Below are 22,366 nucleotides of genomic sequence, written 5' to 3'. Positions count from 1 at the left end.
TCTTTTGATGAATTTAAATCATTTCCGCTGAGTTACACCTGTTACCACTCACGAAGCATGTATTTGGATACTAGTTTACTATGTAATATCACTAAGTTTCTCCGTCGCCGGACACCTCAACTCGGCCTCTGGGGTCCATCGAGCGTCAGTTCGGGCAACGTCATCAAAGTTACCGGCTTGCCGGGAATAGTGAAGTGTAAAGACGATGGTTATTTTGGTTTTCGAAGGTAGTTGCGCACTCTGAAAATGAATCATTCTTATATTTTAGCTGAATGGGATGGGACGGATGGCGTTCTTTCAACCTCCGATCCAGAAAAGTGATAATACTACCTAGACCAAATTGTACTTGAAATTGGAGGATTTTCACATCGCTCCTTTTCCTTGTTTGAGACTTGTGACAATTTTAACGAAATATTTCAAGCACATACATTGTATTTGTCTTAAAATGATATCGTTCGAATAAAATATTTTGTCACAGTAATTACTCTCACTGTCACTTCATATTGAATTTGGCCACTTCTCGTAAAAGGACATTCAAATATAATAGCTACAAGTATGTAAACATATCGCAGCCCGGGATGCTGTTAGGCAATGGCAACATAAGGAACATTTTAACCTTTCCTCAATTGTAGTCACCCCGATAACTGTCTTTTGACTCCAAAAACTTGGGAATGATAGCACCATTATTACAGTTTATCATTTAAGACGGTTATTCTTGTTCCCAAATGCTATACGTATTGTTGACTTACACTCAATGACTAATGAGCTCAATTCACTTGTCACTGTCCCATGAGTTACTGTCCATTTACAATTTACTTTCGACAAATAAATATGAAAGCAAAATGTATAAATAAGAATCCATCTGTTCCACGTGGTGGACTCACTTCCGGTTTTTTGTGTAAATGGCGGAGTCCATCCCAAATGGCTTTGGGCAAACTTCCCATTGGAACCACGCAACGCGAATGGAGATTTTTTTCCCACCCTTGAAAACATAAGCAGGGGGGGGGGACGATGAAATGGGGAGAGAGTAGGGAGAGTGCCCCGCGGGTCATGAACCATTATACCATAAAAGATGAAGGTTCTCGCCCGCTTGCCTCGACCATTATTCTCACCGCGACCCCATCATTCATCTTTTCTCCCATTCGGGATGTGGGAGGGAGGATGGTCAGGGTATAGTTCTTGGCGCACTCCGATACCTGCTCATAACAACCGAATTCCGGGCGTTCCGCAACAGTTCAAGAGCCCCACCTCCCCTCACTAACCCTTGCTGCCAACTGAGATAGATATTTGGGGTTGATTCCAACTTATGCCAACTCTTTCGATTAGGTTGACCCGAAGTAACGGCATTCTGCAATGTGTACTGGCTTGCCATCTTCACCGCGGAATGTATTAATCCGTGATATCATTTGTTTAGATTGTCTGAAGATAAAATTATATTTATTAGCTACAAGTATTCTTCATCTGGTCACATTATCTTCAAATTTCTAGTCGGGTCGAATTAAAAGACTGCGACAACTTCACTGGAAGGAAATTGGTTTCCAATTATTGATTCAACTGTTTAATGCATTTGTTTCAAAGAGAGCATATTCAAGAATAATTGGTAAAGCCGCAGAAAATTCACTTCACCTCATTTCTTATCTATGGTTTAAACTGTCCTCATTCGTTTGAACGCCAGTACTGTTTAACACCTACCGCGAGAACAGATGTTCAATAAACAATATTACCTGTTTCACGTACATTAGCCTACGTATTAGCCTAACTTCACAAAAACTTTTATTAATGGCGAATTTATTTTCCCTTTCGAGGACGTCCTAATGCTTTCAAATACTTCCAACGTTGAGATTAGATGTTTATGAGCAAATTACCAAGGGTTTTATTTGCTTTAGTGTATTTGTGTTCATCGAGGTCTGGTCAACTACATATGCACAATCATAGATCTATATATCTACATCTACACAATGCATAGCAAGCGGCCGCAAGGGCATGTGGCGGGGTTGTCACGACACCGGCTACACAAATGTTAGTTCAGTATTTACTCATATACATAATCACTCGTACCACACACATATAATATATATTGCCGTATTCATCTTGCAATATTTATTGCTAGACTAAATCATTAAATTTTGGTCTAAGATCAATACTTTCAGATGCCTGAGTCCGACTTTGTTACGAATATGTATCTTGCGTGGGAAGAAAGAGTATTCAAATTCTTCTGTGAATCCATTTTTCTTATTTCATTCATGTGGTCGTATCTACCAACACAATTTGGGAGCAAAATTATTTCCTATGTGTCGTAAGAAATCCCAGGCGTCCTGCGACATTATAAAAGTATTTCTCGCATGCTCTCTTTGTGAATCAAGAGGCTCCCAACCTTTTTCCTCCACCATACTTATCGAAGCAACTTATAACAAATATATACAATTTTTTTCCTTAGATCATTCCAGTTCTTGGACTAAAATTTTCTCCAATGTATCCAAATACCTCCTGCCGCGTATTCAAAATATAGGCTAACGAAAGCTAGGTAACACATCTCACCTTTCCATTATATTTTCCTACAACTCGTCTAGTAAAACCTAGCTTTTTGCAGGCTGACGGGCGCATTATTCTGATGCTTGTTCTCCATGAAAGGCTTGATTTCAACGTTGAACTCAAGTATTTGACCTGCTACGAGTTGTTTAATTCGTTCCTATTTTATAATTTACGTCTATATCCTCTTTTCTTTTATTCTAAAAGTTCAGTCCTATACTCGTACATTTACTGATATATATATATATATATATATATATATATATATATATATATATATATATATATATATATATATATATTATTCCTTCTTATAAGGAGGGAATCCAATCGCGGGAATCATAGAAATATATTTATCTGTTGCGTACTGAGTTAATACACAACGACTATATTTCGATTAAATATTGCAAAATAATAGGACCGTCAAAGGTCGAATTGAAGTCGGAAAGATTCATGGACCGTCAAGGGTCGAATAGGGAATCAAGGGCAGTTGGTGAATTCGTCAAGCCATTGGAGACTGCAAACAATAAAGCTTTAATGAGTCAGTCAGCCGATTGATTGAAGATAATCATGAGCGGAACGAGTGAGGAAGAGAAAATGTCTGGAATAGCGATAATTTAAAACTAATGATATCATTAAAATGCAAGAGATCAACATATATCAGAGGCGGAGAAAAAAGCTGGAGCAGATGGAGACTTTCCTGCTGAGTTAAAACTTTTTAGCAAGCATGGAGAACGTGACACGAGTATTTCAAGGGCAATGAGCACAAGGGAAGTACTAAACTCAATTCACCTAATTTTTTACGAATAGAATATTGGTCTCAAATGAAAATTTAATTAAAATACAGATACTATGGGTTTCATAAATAAAATCCTGGAGCCTTCTAAAGATAACTAATCGTTTCTACTAAATTGATTCGATAGATTAAATATAGAAATCGCAGATCGATTAAATATACGTTACTGGAAGCTGGCAAGATGATGTTACAAATTGAAGCTACGGGAAAGTATCTAAGTAGGCTGGCGAGGAAAAGGAAAAATGCAAATATTTTATAATTATTGAGAAGGGAGGGACTTCGGAGACCTAAATATTGACTAAGAATTCGACTGAGGATAAACTTGCTAATATTTTTTAATGATTTCATGATAGGGAGGAGGCTGAATGGACGAAGAAATGGGGAAAATAGGTGCCAATAGTTAAGTACAGGCCTGAATTCAGATAAAATAACTGTTAAGTAATGAGAGGGTATGGGAAAATACGAATGGGACGATACATCCTGTTTTTGTGTGCATTTCGTTAGTATTGGAGCTCACTCAAGGTTTCATTCTAGAATTGCTCTAAAGATTAGCATCGAAACAACATCTGGAGTGAACAATCTGCAGACTGATTTTTAGCCAATACATTTTTCCATCAGTTCCTATCGTCAACTAGTCATTTTATCTCCACGCATGAGCTGCACTCCCACGCCTTCCATCACCTGCTTCATATATTCATTCATTTCCTTGTCCTTCGATAATAATTCTCAAGATGCTACCAAGTCAGATCGTGCCCCTTATCCAATCATCCTTACTTCGCTGCTATGGTTTCAATAGTGTTGGCTGTTCTTCTATATTTTGTAGAAACTAAGAGAAATGTCACCCTGTCTACTGAGGTAATTAATCTATCAAGGTAATTGACAAAAATGTATAGAATTGGAGGGCTGCAAAATTTCGAGAATGTGCTAAGCACCTAAACATCCACCACCACCATGTTTAACCACCCGAAGTTTGGGTTTGATTCTAACAGTTTGATAGGACAGAGCTCCCCTCGATCGACGCAAAATGGTTTATTAAATTCAGCTCCTGGGTGAAGATTAGCTCATTACACTCCGCCACCCTTTGTTTAAAAAAAATACTTGAAATCCTGAACTAGATGTCGAAACCCTTGATTTTGACTGTCCAGTCAAAAATTTAAAAAACTTTTGTTATTATCCACAGATCAATTTAATAAAATAGTACAGCTAGTTTCGCTCGTTGAGGTGCCATCAGGTAGAATAGGACAAAGGTACTTGATGTTGCTTTAAAATCTGCATAGTTTACTTCAATTCTGTGGCAATGTCCCATTTCCACATTGCAACACCTGCCATTGTGAATTTTACTAACGGTCCAGAACCATTCCACGAGAGCCATAAAAGCACTGTTTCAAAAAAGAACCAAATCCACAATAGCCAAAAGTTACAAAATGGCAACGACGATCACCGGTACTGTTTTCATGAAAACCCCATTGACCATCCTCATTCAACAACTCTCGCATTTGTGGGCTTAGCAGCATTACAAAAGTTAATGCGTTTTCTTAGCGAATACCCCACCAGAAGATCAAACTATAAGAATTCATCGGATTCCATTGTCTGATTTCGACTTTCGGGCCAACATTTGAGACGATTATGGAAGTCGAGGCCCGCGTCATCGAAGGGCGACACTTTTCACGACCAATCGCAGCGAGGTAGTCCTCAAGGTTTAACGGCTGTGGGATATCAAAGATTGATGAATTAGCGTCTCGAGCGTCGTTAAAATGTTTCCCGTCTCTTTTAATTTCCTCAGGATCATAGAGGGAGAGACAGGGAGGCAAGACGTAAGTATTTCGAGCAAGGGGGCTGTTCCGGCGCAAAAGCCTACCCGTGAGACGAGCGAAAAGGCTGTAGAAACAAAAGTCGCCCTCGGGCCGCCGCACTGTCGTCGTGGTCATCGCCCTACCTTCCCCTCCACGCACTCCCCTCCATACACACCCCCCACACAAAAAACCGATGCCCCTTCCTTCCCCTCCACACCCCTCCACATACAAAAACCGTAGCCCCATCTTCCCCCCTTGAGACGGCCCCACCCCTCCTATCGCCATCTCTAACCCCATCTCTCTTCCGCTCACCACTCTCCGGGCCTCCATCCAACCGTAAACACCGGCGGTCTAGCCCCACTCTCCCTAACTCCGCGCACGATGCCTCCTCGACAGGCAGATGAGAAGAAGCACATAAGCGGGCCATTCACTCGAAAACTGTCTTGCCCCCACCCCTGAGAGGATCTTCCTCCTCCACCCCCTTTCCCTCGCGAACTCTCGCCCACCACTGTGGTCGCCGCAGTACACTTCTCGCTCCGAGCTTCCACGAGGGGAATGTGGGTGGGTGTGTGAGTGCGGGTGGTGGGACGTGGAGGGAAGAGGGGGAGGTGTTTCGGACGCGGGTGGGAAAGGGGACCGTACACCCCCGGATCGTCCTGCCGGGCGTGTGCGGCCTGTTTGAGCACGTCGTCGGCCGGTCCGAGCCTCCGCGGCTCAACCGGCGACACGTGAGGAAGATCCTCGGGAGCCGGAGGCACGTTCCTCCCATCCGGGCGAGCGAGCGAAGGGATGAAGATTTATAAGAAGCATGGTGCCAGAATTTCCTTTTTTATTAGTCTCCCCTCCTCCCCATGAGAGACAAATGGTCGTGAATTCCATGCTTATGGGATACTGAAACATTTGAAACGAACACTAGTACATAATAGTCGAATAGGGAAGTACTCGTAAGTATTGTAGAAATCAGTAGTATAGGTACACAGTAGGAACCGTGTTTCAAGACACTCCGATGGTCGATGTCCTTAGGTACTGGTAAATCACCGAACATAAACAAGGCGCCCAAGACCCAGAAGGAAGGTTAGCGGATGAGGGCCGTTCCGAAACAGACACCTCAGGGTCATCCTCCAAGCTCCTAGCCCACGAAACTATCTGTGTCAGCGTCGCTCTCCCTCACTGCAGACCTACTGAAGGGGAATACTCAGTATATTTCTTATAAATAGGATGAACAGGAAGGCAACGGTTATCAGCCACGTGGTACATGGAATCATAAGGTCAAATTTTATCCGATGGTGGAAAACAAAAACGGGACAGTAGTTGCTAGTGGATGTTACCCAATCCGAAGGACAACGTACGTCACTTGAAATATTTCCCAGTTTGCATACAAGCAGGAATCGCGATAATACAGAAAATATTTGCTTACAGGATTTAAACCAGGGCCCTCGGGATGAGCCACTAGAACACTAGATTAGAACACAAGCAAACGAACCAATTAAGAAAATGAAACGATGCCGGAAGGTAAAGGAAATAGGGAGAAGTGGATAGGGGCACATTGGCTTTTCCCGAAGATTTTTAACAAGCAAGTTTACGCAATTTTTAGGCCATCAAGTGGGTAACATATCTCCCTCTACCTCCAACACTACCAAAACACGGGCCTTTCAAGCAGGTGCCTAGTCCCACCGATTTTGGGAACTTAGGTATGTCCTCTTCCGACGTTCGGAAGAAATAAGCATGGGCTGCTGTCCAATGAGTGGTGAGGTCACCGAATGGATGGAGCGAAAATATTTAAGTCCTTTGGGCTTCGGCGTCGACGTGTATGATAAGTTGTTCCATAAAGGTGTTTGGGCGAAAGGTATCGGCGATAGATGTAGTTCACTTGGTGTTGGAAATACAGCGGCGAGAGTGGAATATTCAATAAAACTATGTGCGATGGCAATGCAGCTAGGAAATATGATCAAGGCATCTTCATGGACCCCGAGCAGCATAAGATATAATTTAAAGTAAATCTTCAGCTTACTTTTATCATATTTTTATTTAACTGACCTCCTTGTGTTGTATAATGTTTGTATAGAACGTCTTCTTTTCGTTTATCCAGATAGTTTCTTCATTTCTTGTAATAATTATTTGAGCTGACTTGCTACTTGCTAATTTTAGTCATATTGCGGTTTGAAGGTTACAATATGCAGAGTTACGTAAATTCTTACATTAAGATTAAGCTATTAGTACGCTGTGGAAACAAACTATTTTTTCCCGAAACGATTCGGTCAAATGGAAAATTATCTCTCAAATATATATTATTCCCTTTAAATAATTACCCATTTTAGTGCTTCACGATGTTAATAACACTGTGATATAATGTGATACAGCTTTCCTATTAGTGATCATTCTTAATCTCTCCCGAATAAACGACTCGAGAGAATGATTGTAGTAGGTTCATGAACACAATGAACTCGCTCTTACTATTGATTGAAGAAGTCATCTTTTTCCGGTCCACAAAGAGATATCTATCAAATCGATTAAGCAGTTGTCAAAGCCAATTCCAAAACAAACATGCTGGAATACGAAGACGGTCTCAGGAAAAACCATTAGAGTGATTAAAACTAAAGCAAAAAATTCCCCAACTTAAGGAAAAGAGCCAAAGCTTGACATATGCGAAATACCAATTGCCTGTGAAACATCGATCCTTGATTCTTTGTTGAAATACCCTCGATAGGCATCCACTGAAGCTGTCAAATAGTCTTTTGCCCGAATAAAACGAATATGATTTACTCTTACAGTGATGGACGTGGTTACAAATCCACCTCATAGTAATTGCCTACATTCTAATTACATAAGAATCAGACAATAATCATGGGAGACCACTAGCACCGCAAGTTCTCGCATGTTATTCCCATAATCTCCACTCATCAAAGAGATTCCTATGACGCGCCGAAATCCCCTTGCCTCACTTTTTATTACACGAAGTTGAATAAAATTCAATAATAACCATGGGTATTAATGCCATTTTTTCGCCTTCAGACCAGCGGGGAAGACAATGTCCTCCCATTGCTAATCAATCCTTCTTCACTTCTCCTCTTTAACGAATCTAACAACAGTAGTTAATAGGCAAAATGTCTATCAACAACTTTTGTTTTCCTATTCCGCAACCCAGTTTCAATAAGCACTATCGTCACCAGGTGTAAGCGTAACTTGTTTGCGTTCACTGCTACTGACCATAAGTGAGTGTGGCCTATGTAAAAATAAGTTCACCCAAATAATTGATGCTCGGTTTTTTATTGCACGAATGGTCAATGGATCAAGCTGCTAAATAGCGCTCTTTTTTATATTTCCTCAAACTCATTTGCAATCAGCGACGCAAATCAGCGATTTATTTCAAGTATTGAGAATTTTCGTTGACGAATATCACGTACCCCTTACGGATATCCAAACGTAGGTAGTAATCATGAGATACCCGCTCATTCAATTTTTCCCTATTTGCACAAAGTGATATCCAATGCCGTTATAAGAAAGTTCAAGTAGAAAGTTCGTGAAGCGAATGATTTTCCATTGGTCAAGTTTCTTTTGATATGCTGCTTCAGTGTCTTAAGTTTCCGTGAATCCGTGGCAGCTAGCCTAGCGTCCCACCTCTGCAACGCATTGTGCAATAGAAGTGGGTAAAGTAGGAAACAAATGCTAGATTTCCACGAATTGATCGGGGATATATGGCGGATTGAATAATATCTCGCCTCCATCTATGAAATACATTGCAAACAAAAAACTTAGGGTTCATCTCAAAAATACATTACTGAAAATTGTATCTGTACCATACTATACGAGATGGGTAAAATTGATTTCGCTCAACGACAGTACTCCTGAGGCACGATTTGAAACTATCAATCTTCCGGTTTTCTGCCAGGTGGCTTAGTGCTCCATTCATCCAGTTAACTAGGTAGCATTCAGTAACTCAACGGGGCAAGTTTAAAAATTTTTATGAGAAGTTTCCTAAGTCTCACGAATGCATTGTGTGTTCATGAATTCACCTCTGAAAAATTAATTCTCAAGTCATACACACTAAAGAGTCTGTTGGGGCATTTTGCGTTTGAGATTTCCTTGTGAAGAAATGAAAAAATGAAGCATACTATGATGAATTTGCATCCTACCGCAGTGATCTAGAGCCTTTATTTACATGTAATTACTGAAGGAAACTCGCAACTTCAGTGATATATTTTCAGAACAACATCGAAAAAACCGACAAGCTAGGCCAAAAAGTTTCAACGGTTCCGATTTCGAGAATCATTTACGACCTGAAGCGAAATACTGGCGATTCTGAAGAAGTTTTTCTTAGTTTCGTCAAGAGTATTTGCTTCGGCAATAGGAGAGACTTCGCACAGGAAAAGTTACAGAAGAATACTCCAGCCAGCAATACCCATAAATGCCCCAAAAAAGTCTTGAATTCTTTCACGCATTGGTTGTCTTGTACGTCACTTATTGAAATAAAATCACTTTTTTTTTGTTTTTATTTAGAAAAAAGTGGTTGCAGCAGAACTTTTAAGAGCTTCTTCTCAAATTCAACACGATGAACATCTTCTTGTCACCATGGTGGGAAGAGAAGCAAGGAAATTTCCCAAGGGGTAGCAACAACAAGCATAAGTTCGCAAGCTTAAATGTTTTAAGTACGTCTGAAATATTTTACGGAGTAACGGCAATTTGCACACATAAAATTTTTTTAAGACGCACTGGCATGTATAAACACCTCAGCCTCGGCGTCGTTTTTTTAAGACTAAAACAAAGACCATTACGATTACTTTTCCTCGGCAAAACGAAGAGCTTTCATGGCGAATCTTTTAAGAATGAGTTAAAGCCCAAATTTTGTTTAATATACTTCGGTAAATTCCTACCATAGGTCAGGTACATAAATGTCCACCATAAAGGTCCTGGTAAGCGGTGGGTTAACTTGATTGCGCGGTGTATGGCGCGCTTAAATTTTCAAACTGCCTAGGAATATTAAAAATATTTCATTTTGTCGCATTGTTTACAGCGTGTCGCTAAAATTATAATAACAGGCCAAAGAACATTTTGCAAGCAACCACCGCCATGGTGTGTGGCAGGGAATGAATACACACCAGACTAATTTTGACCCAATTATTTTTACCCCTAGCGCGTTCTGATCCCTTATCGTTCGTGGAAAAAATAACATCAAAAATACCTGTTCTACTCTTAATCACAATAATTTTGTTAGCATGATCTCTCCAACCATAGTGCGACGGGAGTAAGAATAATACATTTTTAACATCGCTGCTAAAGAGACCTTCCAATTTATGCAAGAGCTTCAATCTGTAATGACCCCTTCGCTCCGTAAGTGATTCCCAGCCTAGCTCCTCTAATAATTTGGATACGCTACTAATTTTATAATTACAACGTTTTACAAATCTAGCTCCTTTACTAGGAAGAAATCCCCGCACCGTATATTACTCCGCGCGACTATAAGTGAATGTTTATTTGACTCAAGAGTCCTCCGTTTCCTCTCTGTATTTTTTTCCGTCGAGTGTCCACAGAAAGTTTTCGCAATTCCCTCTCCACCACCCCCGCTTACTATGCCTCTTTTTTATTGATGTATACCCTGCAAGGCACCGACAGGGTGTGAGGCAGGTCTTCCCGACGACTGTTATCTCACGGGGTGAGAGAAAAAAAATTGCGGAAAAAGAAGTCGAGTACGGGCTGGGTTCTTCGGCACTAACGTATCTTGCCATCTCCAAAGTGGATAGAGTGCCTAACACTGCGGAAACGGATACATAGGAAAGTGCTATTTCTTTCTTCTTTCCGAAAGCTTCAAGAGCTAAATGGGAACGTGTAATTAAGTTTCGCGACCTGCAGATGAGTACTTAAGGGGCGGCGCTTTACTCACCATCCCAAAACCATTCCTCTTGTTTCGTTTTCCTTCAAGTGCTTAACATCCCTTACTTGAACCGCGCCTATTCCCCTCTTTTCCCACCTTCCTTTTCACCATCACCCTTCGTTCTCCTTCCTTGCTCTTTTCGACTCTTCACTCGATTGGTGACCTTCACCAAAGCTTACTATCAAGCACGGGGCCCCACGCCTCAATTGACACGTGCCTCAATTCCTTCAGCACCTATGCTCACCTATCAAAGTGATCATTCCGTCGGCTGAAACTAAAGAGCAACACATTAATGCTCTGTGTGGGGGGGGGGGGGGGGTTAGAACCCAAAAATATTGGTTTGCTTGCGACTAAGTTACCTTTTAAATGACCTAGTAGGCATAAACTGGTTGTTGGGGTGTTATTGAAACAAAGAAACCAACCGCCGGTCGAATCCAGAACGAAAGGAAAAATAACAGTAAAACACGTGAATGTGGCAGGTCATTCACGATCCATGTTGTCCACATTGTAGGCTGAAATGCACACATTTTAGGCAATGTACACATTTTAGGCTTAAATGCAATTATCAATTCAATTTCATTGTGGGAAGGTATTTATTACTATTTCGATCGTCAGCTCTCCAATATTTCCGAAAATGAACTCCTTGTCGCTTTACCTAATTCCAAATCAGCAATTCTTCCCCCTTCTCTACCGAAATAACATGGCCTAGTCTCCCCCACCCTCCGCTGTATCACTGCCTACACCCCAGCTAGCCAGGCATATCGCTACATCTTACGCCTTTAATGAATCTATTCAAGAGCCGATTAATTTTCAGCAACAAAGTCCTCGGTTTGAATCACCTTAATAAGACTCAAGCAAAGATAATTACCGTCGAAGTTACGATCAGCCGTCTACCGTGCGATTTCATATATGAAGTTGGAGGGTGAATCTTTAAAATCATGTAACCATTTCTTAAGAAAGTGAGAAATACAAAAACAGTGAATTATTCCTAGGATTAGTGAAAGGATTACCATCGATGAAAGGACATACACGAAATGTAGCCTGTTAGGTATCCACAATTGCTCTCGGTTCATTTCCTCGAAGCAGGAAGAAAATCAGTTTTAATACAACCTAGACCCCAGTGACCTAGTCTCCGATAACCCAGTACTCGATCCGCCACCCACGCTTTTACCTCAGCTGGTCGGATGCCAAATGCCACTTCTTATTGCTGCACAGCTTTAATAGTATTTACATTCATGGGACACTATTCAAGCTCAAAGGGTGGTATGTGGCAGGAAGTGTATACACACTGCATTTACTCCCACCCTTCTTCAATATGTAAAGGTCAACTAGTCCCCATCATTAATTTGAGTAAACAAAAATCAATTTTGCGAAGATTATGAGAATGGACGCTGAGTATCAATTATTCAGGAGACAATTGAATACTAATCGATTGCTCATATCTTCCAGAATCAAATGGTGGATTAATATCCCCATCACAGGGTCTATGGTCAGACTATGTTGGGCTAGGCGAACTATTAAACCAATCGAAAAAAACCTGCAGAGGACTGCTACGCTTATAATCAATGATTAAACGAAAAACATTAAAAGATTGACGTTTTCTTTCCTACCACGATCCCAAAATAAAGGTTCGTAATCCTCCCGAAATAAATATCTAGCAACGCCCCCGCGATGTAGCCCATTCAAAACGCCAGGACAATGGGGAAGATTGATCTCTGCGATTACCCTCTCCACCACCACTTCCATCAATAAAGAGGAGAGGGGAAAAATAAAAGAGCAATAAGGGGCCAAGTAAGGAAGTAGGCTCGATATGAAGAGTCTGTGAGAGAGAGAGAGAGAGAGAGGGAGAACTGTGACTGGGGGCAATTGGAAATGCGATACACATGAAAAAGGCCGTCGGTAATAAAGTTGGGGAAAAAGCGTTCCCCGACGGAATTGAAACAAACATATCTACGGAGAGCATCGAATAAAAGTCCCACAACTCTCCAGGGGCTCTTTCCTCCAACCCCTCCTGCCCCCGCCACACAAAATGACATAAAGAGGAGCCACCAACTAGCTCTCAGCGTGACCCTGTTAATCAAAAGTATCTCCCGGATCGACTACCCTGTTGATGTGCAAAGCATGTCACAAATTAGCCATTCCACTTGAACTTTATCAATTTTATCTGTTTTTATCTCGAGAGAAATAAAATTTTACGCAACGAGTAAGTAATTCAGCTGATGCGTTTTGGCAGTGAGGGAATGACGTAATTACGACTAGGTACTTGATGAGGTGGATTCTTCGATCGCGGTTTTTTTTGTCGATAGCGAATATAGTATCATACTGTAAATAATTGTCGCTAACCAAATGAAAAGTGTTCATATCCTGCCCGAGGGACGGGTGTTTTGACCAGGCAAGTCTTCAACTGAAAGGGTGGGGGGAGCGTACCACTTGGCGATTGCAACACATACATATCAAAGAAAGCCGACGATTTCCGCAACAAATTGTAGAAACGAAAAAAACCCAAGTAGTATAACCGTGCAATGGAGTAAGTCGTATGATTAGTTTCACATTTATAAGATTACTTCTTCTCATTTTAAAATATTCTACTGGCACGGCAAAGTATAAAATGCCTAATTTTCACAGCTAACCGTGAGAGGTCTTTGATTAGCTGTTTGTTTGCTGGCTTAATGGGCGAATAGAAGAATAAATAAGCTCGAACATCACCATCAGCCGATCGCAAATTTCCCAAATGTTGAACCCACCAATTAAGTGCGTTAAGCGCGACGGCCAACCTACAGCCCAGTCGTCTCCCGTCCCACCCACCCCCTCCTCATCCATGCTTTCCGCATTAGCCGGATCTTTTTTACACCCGTGCTATCGAAACACCCACGTCCTCGCGTAAACATTCTTATAAACTTTCTTTCCTTTTTCCCGCCAATTGGGCCTCTTCTCCTCCCTTCCTCCACCACCCCCTCCTTTTATATGCAATGGGCACTCGTTATTCAATTATTTTCCCATTTCTCCCTCGCCTACACACTCCTTCGCTCTCATCCCTCTCTCTCTTCATTCTCCACCCCACTCTCGCGCACACAAACGGGCACACATAAGCCTCCGTAAGCGTTAACCTTTTCTGATTCCACACTTCTCTCCCACACTTTCTTTTCCCCTCCCCCCTCACTCCTTTCCTCCCCTCCCCATTCCCATCATCCCTTGACCTTCCTCCAGCCACGTTTCTTCCTCTCCCGACCCCCTCTCCTGCCCCTCGCCTTAACACACATGCAACCCACACGAGCGGGTCACATACTCTTTCCACCCGCACCACAACCCCTAGAAACCCACTTCACCTCACCCCCTCCTCTCTCGTCTTTTAAAACATTCGCGGACCTCTCATTCCCTCTCTCTCGCTTTCTCACCCCACCCCTAATGGCCCTCCCAATCCCAATTCGCTCCCATCCCCACCCGGCCGACCCCACACCCCACCCCCTCTTACCCTCCCTCCTCCCCCCCCCCTGCCCGCCGCAACGTGCCCTTCTCCCACTCTTTCTAGTTCCGCTCCGCACATGCCCGCTTCGCCCTTATACCCCTTCCCCTCAGCCCGACGACAACCGTAACCGCCAGCCAATGGGAAGGCCGGAATGACGTAATCCCACGCGGCATCACCGACCAATGGGAGTCGAGAAAATGACGTCTTCTTTCTAATTTTAGAATTCCCTCATCTCTCTCCCTCCTGCCTCGCTATCCTTATCGTTCTAACTTCTCGCGCTCAACCCTCTCTCTCCCTCCTCTCCCCCTCTCGTCGCCCCGCGAGCCGGAGCCTTTTTCCTACTCCACCTCCTCCTCCCCCAACTCTTCGGGAGGGGGAGGTTGTGGGCGTAGTAGAGGGGAAGCTGGGATAGGAGAGGGGGGGAGGGGATCATGTGGGAATGGATGCGGTTGAAAGGGGGGAGAGGAGTTGAGGGGGGGAAAGTGGGAGAGGAAGACGACGCCCGCGATGCGATGTTCGGGTCCCTCGTCATTGGCGGCGGCAGTTTTCTGTTGGGCGTGCGATGTGTAGGAACGACATTTGCCGTCGGTGCCGGCGTCAAGGAAGGCGTAGACCGCTGTTTCTCCCAGGATACTGCATCGGCGGGAAGACCGAGATCACGCCGTCGTGATCACGCGCGCCCTCCTCGATCAGGGTTTCGGAGTTGCCGACAGTGCGCACCCCTTGTGAATATTTATTTCGTCCACTTTACGAGTGACTGTTTTGTTTCCGAAAACTTGTCATGCCAAGATAGCTGTCTTTGCGGCCAGGGGTGCGGACTAAATTTCGAAGGGTCCCCGGAGGACTGGGACGGATTCCGGTATAAATAGGTCGGGTTTCGCGAAACGAAAACGAAACGATCAGAGTGACCGATCGACGGTACAGCGTGTGTTGTCTTACTACCTCCCCTCCCCCGTGAATTATTCCGCGCCGACTGTTACCCCCGTATTGGATTGGTACGGACAGGAGGACACGACGTGACGGCGAGGATCCTGACGGTTGCTTTCCAGAGTGTCAACCATCGCGTCCCGGGTGGGAGTGATTGTAAAAAGGTAAGGGATTTAATTAGGTTTTACTCCCCGCGCGGGCTGGTCCCGCAGTCCCTAGCCGGGTGCACGCGGTCGAGATGAAACGAGGGATGGTCCCCGGTTCCTTCGCTGGGGATGATGTTTCCACCTCCGTGGCACGTGCATTCGATTTTTGTTTACGTGGTGGAGCGCGCGGCGCCGCCACACACCCCCTATGATCTCTCTATCTATCTCCCTGTCTCTCTCCTTCGCCACGACATATCAACAAAGCCGCTTGATCACCTCACCCGCGATTTTCATTCGCACCGCAGTTATTTCGGTTAGGTGGCCCTCTCAACCTTTGAATACCGAGGTCGCCGAAACACGTGCGGCATTTCGTGTAGCCCCTCTTGAGTATTACACGACCCCTTCCCTCCTCCTAGGGTCTTTCAGAAGGGGCGAACCTTTCTCGAGACGACGAGTATGCAAAAAATGAAGAACCCCAACGCAAGATGAGCCGTGTATCTGATTTTTATTTTATTACCCTAATTTCGATATCATCATGCATTATAATTGAAATAAATTCTTCCGGAAACACCTACGTGGCCGGATTTTTTTTCAAAGGTATGATCAAATTGATTTTTGTACCAGGTCTTCCTGGGAAACCATAACCGGCACAGGGAAAGGAACTGGCCCCCCTACCCTGATGTGTGAATTTCACACGCCGTATAGGGCTTAGTACTGGGTGATCTCTACCATCAATTACCAAACCGACCTTCGGTTTGATTACTGTGTTTATGGTTTTTTGGATCAAATTAATAATTGTCACGTCGGTGACAGTAAGCTCGCGATGCTCTTCTTATCAGTGGAATTTTCCGACTTGGGTACCCTAACTAAAATATAATGTTCACTCATTTTCAGACGAACAGGCAACTGCCTTCTCCTTTGTTTACTATTGCTCGAGGCTTTGGTTATCAACTTTTTATAATCTTATGCCACTTTTCTCGCCCAATAAAATCTTACCATATCGCAATGAAGGAAGTATATTTTTTCCATCAAAAGCACCTCATCATGCAAATATATTTTCAGCAGCTTTTGGAAATCTTTCGCAGGAACACATCGTTTTGACTCGAATAAATTAACTGAAGACGATCCGCAGGGCACTTATTGTAAAAGCCTCATTCCTAACAGTAAATATAAATACCTCCAGCATTATGCTTCCTTCCACCTGAGTCCCGCGATCGCGAAACTGGTCGACGTTTTAGCTAACCAGCGCATAGTCTTCGGATGCATAATTTTTAGCAGTGCCTAGTTCTCTATCCTTTTGTGAAGGAGTCATCTTTGAATAGACGTCATATAATCGATGTTTCAGCCAGCCTGCTATTATTTCCCCGGGAGACTGAACGGCTGTCGACAATCTACCATCGACCGTTGGATTTTCACACGTCACCCGTAACGGACATTCCCAGAAAGCCATCGACAGTAACGCCAAAATCAGCCTGAATGTACGTAACATGAACCACTGCGAAACGCATAAGTTGCGAGTATGATTACAATTAAAAAAGAGAAATGTGTTTTCTATGACAGGGGAACTGATTCACGGAGAAAGGAGCACGTACCACCGTGCAGACGTCACGAACCCTTCCAATTGAACGGATATTAATTTCCCGATATCCACCCCCCCCCCTCTCCCAACAAACACACACGGGAGTGATTCCATTTTTTATCCCCATCCCCAGCGGCACAGACGCGTCAAAAGGCGAGGGGATGGGTGGAAGAGGATGGTTGACAAAAACGCGCGAGGGAACTCCGAAGCGAGAGCGGGAGTGTTTTTCACAAGGGTTGCATTTGTCGCGGGAGTAATTGAGGGAGATTAGATGGGGAAAAATGAGGAGAGGGAAAGGGGTTACGAGAGAGGGAGGAGACCCTAGAGGGGGGGGATCAGGAGGAGGATAAAATCCGGTGATGCGACGGTGAAGGGGGAGAAGGAAAAGGGTGGAGAGGAGGAGGATTTGTGAAGGACTGCTGGAACGCGAGCTCACGTGGTATGTAGCCCGGGGGGGAACCTGGGGGGAGGGAGGAAGAGAGGTCAAGAGGGAAGAGAGATGGGTCGGTATCCGCCGTTTGTGCGCGCCTCTGTTTCGGCCTACCTCGTTCCTGCGGATGGATCCGTGTTTAATGGCAACAGATAGAACCTAAGGCTGCACAGCACATCTTTTGTGCACTGAAGAGGAAGATTCCGTACTTTGGAGCAAACATGATAACCGTGTGGCATTATTTAATCATTTCCGTCGGCTATTTGGAAGATATACACATTCATGTGCAGAAATAATATATAATCAAGTTTAAACAATTGCTACCAACGCAGATAGTGGTAAAAACTATGATCAATACAACTGAGGGATAATTATTAAAATCTACAGGTGGTAATGTTGTTAGGGTGTTGTCTCCAAGTATCCCAACGTAGAAATCCCCATTTATCACCACGGATTCTTACTTCTACAAGCTTGTATTCTGATGCGTTACCCAGGTTGAAGTCTGAATTGATACAAATAAATCAGCGTCGATTTAGCAAACAATAATCGTGATTTTGGAATTAAACAATATTTCTATTCGATCCGAAAGGAATGACATAAAGTATTCCTCGAAAATCTTCGTCGGGCACACTTGCTTTTGAAAAGTCTGAGGAAGAAATCTTGAGAAGTTTACGAAAATTCACTTCGAAAGAAATTTTAGGCAAGTTATAATGATATCTCGTGGGTCGCGGTAGTCCAGGGGTAGAGCGTTGGACTACTGATAGGACGCCCGGTTTCTATTCCCAGAGAAGTCTCTTTGGTCACCCTTAGCTCCCAAGCCTTGTGATTTTTCGGGTACCAGATCTTCCTGGGAAACCATAATCGACACAGGGAAAGACGTTGGCCCCCCTACCGTGATGTGTGAATTTCACTTGTCGTCGGGCTCAGTACTGGGTGAACTATATAATCACCTACCAAACCGACCTTGGGGTTGATTACTATATGGTTTTTATTAGGATAACTACGGGTAATGGTATGGTAGAAATTTCGGTTAGGGTTGTATGCCCACCTTCATGGGGTGGGGAAAGATGAGATGGCAAGTTACCCCGGACTCACTGTTTTCGTCGGAATTCTAGTTTCATGTACGTAGACGACTCTCGAAGATTTTTCCTTTTTTTTCGAAAAATCCCTTTTAAAAAGTCTGGCTAAAACTTTCTCTAACTCTAAAATATTTGTCAAATTCCATAAAGCTATAACGAATCCGCGATCTCTAATCCCCCCATATCGCGGCTACCTCAAACTAATAGACTCAGCGTTCGTTTTTAATCAAACGTTTGAACTTGGCCCTTATCTCTCATTATTCCTCTCAAGTAAACTTTTCTCTGTATTCATCCATGATACCGTTTCGTTGAGGCCTCACGTATCATCCTTCCCATCATGTTTCCTGTGATTGAATTTCGTTTCATGATGCCTTCTACTATTTTGTTCGGTGCTTAATTTCAATAGTGTTCATTTGGTCTCTTTCAAACCATTCGCATTCCCCTCATTCCTCCATTGGACCGTTCGTTTGATCGTCATTGTGGGCGTTGGCAACCACGGAGAAAAGGCGATTAGGAGCCGAAGAAGAATGATGAAGATCAAACTGACAATGATGACTGATATACACGTCCTTCGAAGAGTGGGTGAAGAGAGAAGTTTATGGAAGACAACCAGAAGAAGAGGAGAAAAGTAATGGGATAAATTCGAGACGCACTGCTTTACTGAAAGCATTAGTGTAAGCTAGCACATTAGAGAGGACCTAAACCAATTCTTTCATAATTCATCCCCAGCTTTTTTTAGGTCCTCTCTAATGTGTCTGAAGACATGGATGGTGGAGAGAGGGATTGGGGAAAGAGGCGATGAAGAGGATATATTGCATAACTGCCACTAACTAGTCATAAACATTCTAAAAACTTGGGATTTATTTTAATCAAGTGTCTGTTTTTTTGCGCCTATCATGTTTCCGATAGATATTTCTCCACCATTCTTATTCAGTCCCTTCCAAACTCAGGCGATATTTGAACACGATGCTGATTTACTTGAAATTGCCTTTTCATGGAGCCAAATAAGCAGTATCTTAATCATAAACAATTTCATCGTAATGATGTGCATTTATTGCTTTTTAAACATCTCCGTCTCTCGTCGTCCAACTTAAGTGAATGTATTTCATATATTTTCTCCTATGACAACCTTCATCCTCTGGTACAAGAAAGTAATCTTGAGAAATTTGACCCATAAGAGATTTCCCAGCATGTTTACAAGATTAAGGCAGTATAGGTAGGCAGTTATGACAATAATAACAATATTGGAACTTCGTCTTTACACCCATGATTACACATGACGACACACAGAGTTAAACATACTCTTTAGGATTTTATCAAAACCAACATTTTTCCTAAAATTTGTTCCCAACCTGCCTAATCTTCCACGCTGTGATCTCTAGTTACGAGCCCGGAGCCAATTCCTACATGCATTCATACCCAACACACGCGGTTTAAGCTCCCATTAGTCTCTGGGTAACGTAAACCATCGCTGTAATATTATTTGTTTCACCGTAATCCGGCTTAAGAAAGATGTGTGAAGATATGTAACTGAAGGAATTTTTTCACATCAGGCTTAGGAAGAACAACGATATAAACATCTTAAGGATTTTTTTCCTTACATGTAGAACTGTCGAACATTTCCGTTTCTTTCAGGTAAATGAGATCCGGACACGTGGTCCGATTTCTCTATCCTGTCAGGCGCAGTACAATTATCTTAACCACTTCCAGGAGGTGGAAGAATCGCATTCGTCATTTCCACGGGTGACACCAAAGTCCTGAGCAATGAAACTTCCAGAGAAGATCACGTGCTCAGAATATGATGAAGCCAACTTCCCTGAGAGTTTGATCCATTATATTTTCCATACACGTAAAATTCCCTAGCTTTGCTGTCACTGTTGCCTTCTCTTTCAAACCGAGATAAGTTCACGAGAGCACCCCAGGCTATGGTGACCCCTGTAGTGGATTTTTGAGTATGGGGATGGGGAGAGCTGAACTTCTTCCCGCACCTATCAATTCAACTACATTGGAGTGAGACGTGGGCGTGGCGCTTCCCTCCAGCCCAAAATCACTTCCCCCTCCCCCCTCCTCCACTCTCTGCCCCTTTACCCTCCCTCGTTCTCCCTAATTGCTGGCTTGTCTCTCCCCCAACCCCTTCGCTCTACTCCTCAAGGGTGTGGCACCGAAAAGGAAGGATGGAATCGTGATGGGAGTAGCGAAGGCGGTGCGGGGAGGAGATTTCGGAGGCAATGCGACCGTGTGGCATGGAGGATAGTCGGGCCCCGTCACGCGAAGAGATCTGGATGGAAATAGGAGGAAGAGTCGAAATCAAGTAAACCACACCATAGTATCGGATCTGCGGGGACGGACTCCCCAGGACTCACTGGAGAAGGACGCTGACCGACCTGTTACGCAAGGCTGCGAGTCACAAAGAATAAGAAGCTAAGAATCGCTTCCATGCCACTTGGAAAAAGTCCTTTGCCGGAGCTGGTTGACATTTGCTGATCTGCCAATCATGTGCTCGACAGTGTTTGCATTCACAGGTCTTTGGCTCCAACAATGCGAATTCCAGGGATGAGTTCGGACGTAGTACGAAAAAGGCCGTTCGCATGCGAGAGGTAAAACCTGAATCTACCGGCCGATATATGATTTTTCTAGATGTTGTTCAGGTAATTTAGGGAGGCGAACGACAGTTGAGTTCGAATGTGCCATTGGAGTAAGGTGGTTAATTTGGTATAGGCAGGATTTTCGAGAAATGAGGGAACAGTGGAGAGAAACTCGGCGTCGAAATTGGTCTTCTCTTAACTAAAACCGCCGAAGGGTTCCACAGTTTAACCCCTCATCCAACGGACGGTGTATTCTACTTGAAAAATGTTCTCTCGATGGCACCCACGTAGGGATCTGGACACCTCTTTAAAATATTTCCACAGCATTTGAACCCGGGCCCTCATGGGCGTGGGGTCAGCACACTAAGTTCCTCGCTAAAGCGATAACGATATGTTCGTGGACATCCAGGAAGCAAAACAGGAATAGCAATTATGAGAAAAATGCGAACTCTGGATTTCATTATAAGACGTTAAATTCTTTTAACTATTCGGAATTTTCCGCAAAAGAACTATAAAAGCACTCAAGGCGTGGACCTTTACGAGAAACATCGCACTGACGGAGCAAGTACGGCATTTCTCACAAGTAGCGCTGGTGTGTAATTTTTCTAGATATTCTTGTTGTATGATAGTGTCATACAGCTTATTTTAAATATCCCAGTTATCCATTTGCAGGACCAATAATATTCCATTAGAGGGAGAGTTTTGAAACGCTCATAATGGCAGTTCTATCTACATTGATACAGGTAAAAAATCAGCAACCATGCCCGAGGAAGAACCGTGGCCGACAATTTGTGTATGATAACAAGGATTCGGTATCTCTCATTTACAAAATGATAATTCTACGCGAATTAATACACCACTGAGCTAGCGAAAATCAATCGAAGTATTCATCACGAATCCCAGTGTCAAACAAAACTCTCCTCCCAACGGCATCCGGGCTCATCCTATTACAAAACAAAAATTCGCTAACGCAGCTGTTTTCGTAAAGGGCAGCCACTAGTTCAGTTGTTCTCGTGTTCGGCCTTTGATACGCGAAATTGCAATTGTATATCTTTCGAAAACTTATGTCAAAGCCTCTTTTTCATGTGTTGGTGACCATTGATGCAGAAAAAAGCTTTCGATATTTTGGAATCTTTTTTTAAAACGAACCAGCATCTATCAAATTAA

At 43.3% G+C, this 22,366-nt stretch overlaps 1 protein-coding gene across 3 annotated transcripts in view; it reads left to right on the top strand.

The window, feature by feature from the left end:
* Atf3 (Activating transcription factor 3) overlaps window positions 1–22,366 on the top strand; it is a 197,504-nt gene that overhangs the window by 71,993 nt on the left and 103,145 nt on the right. For 2 of the 3 annotated variants that reach the window (XM_071584993.1, XM_071584991.1), the window contains exon 1: window positions 15,020–15,544. The exons of the other annotated variant lie outside the window; for it this stretch is intronic. The gene's annotated coding sequence lies outside the window, so the exon portion shown is untranslated. Of the gene's footprint in view, window positions 1–15,019; window positions 15,545–22,366 lie in introns of those variants that run through there. 3 annotated transcript variants of the gene reach the window in all.

The sequence above is a fragment of the Hetaerina americana genome, unplaced genomic scaffold, assembly GCF_022747635.1.
Source record: "Hetaerina americana unplaced genomic scaffold, ioHetAmer1.1.p SCAF_2, whole genome shotgun sequence".
Classification (NCBI taxonomy): Eukaryota; Metazoa; Arthropoda; class Insecta; order Odonata; family Calopterygidae; genus Hetaerina; species Hetaerina americana.
This window is presented reverse-complemented; position numbering and strand designations above follow the sequence as displayed.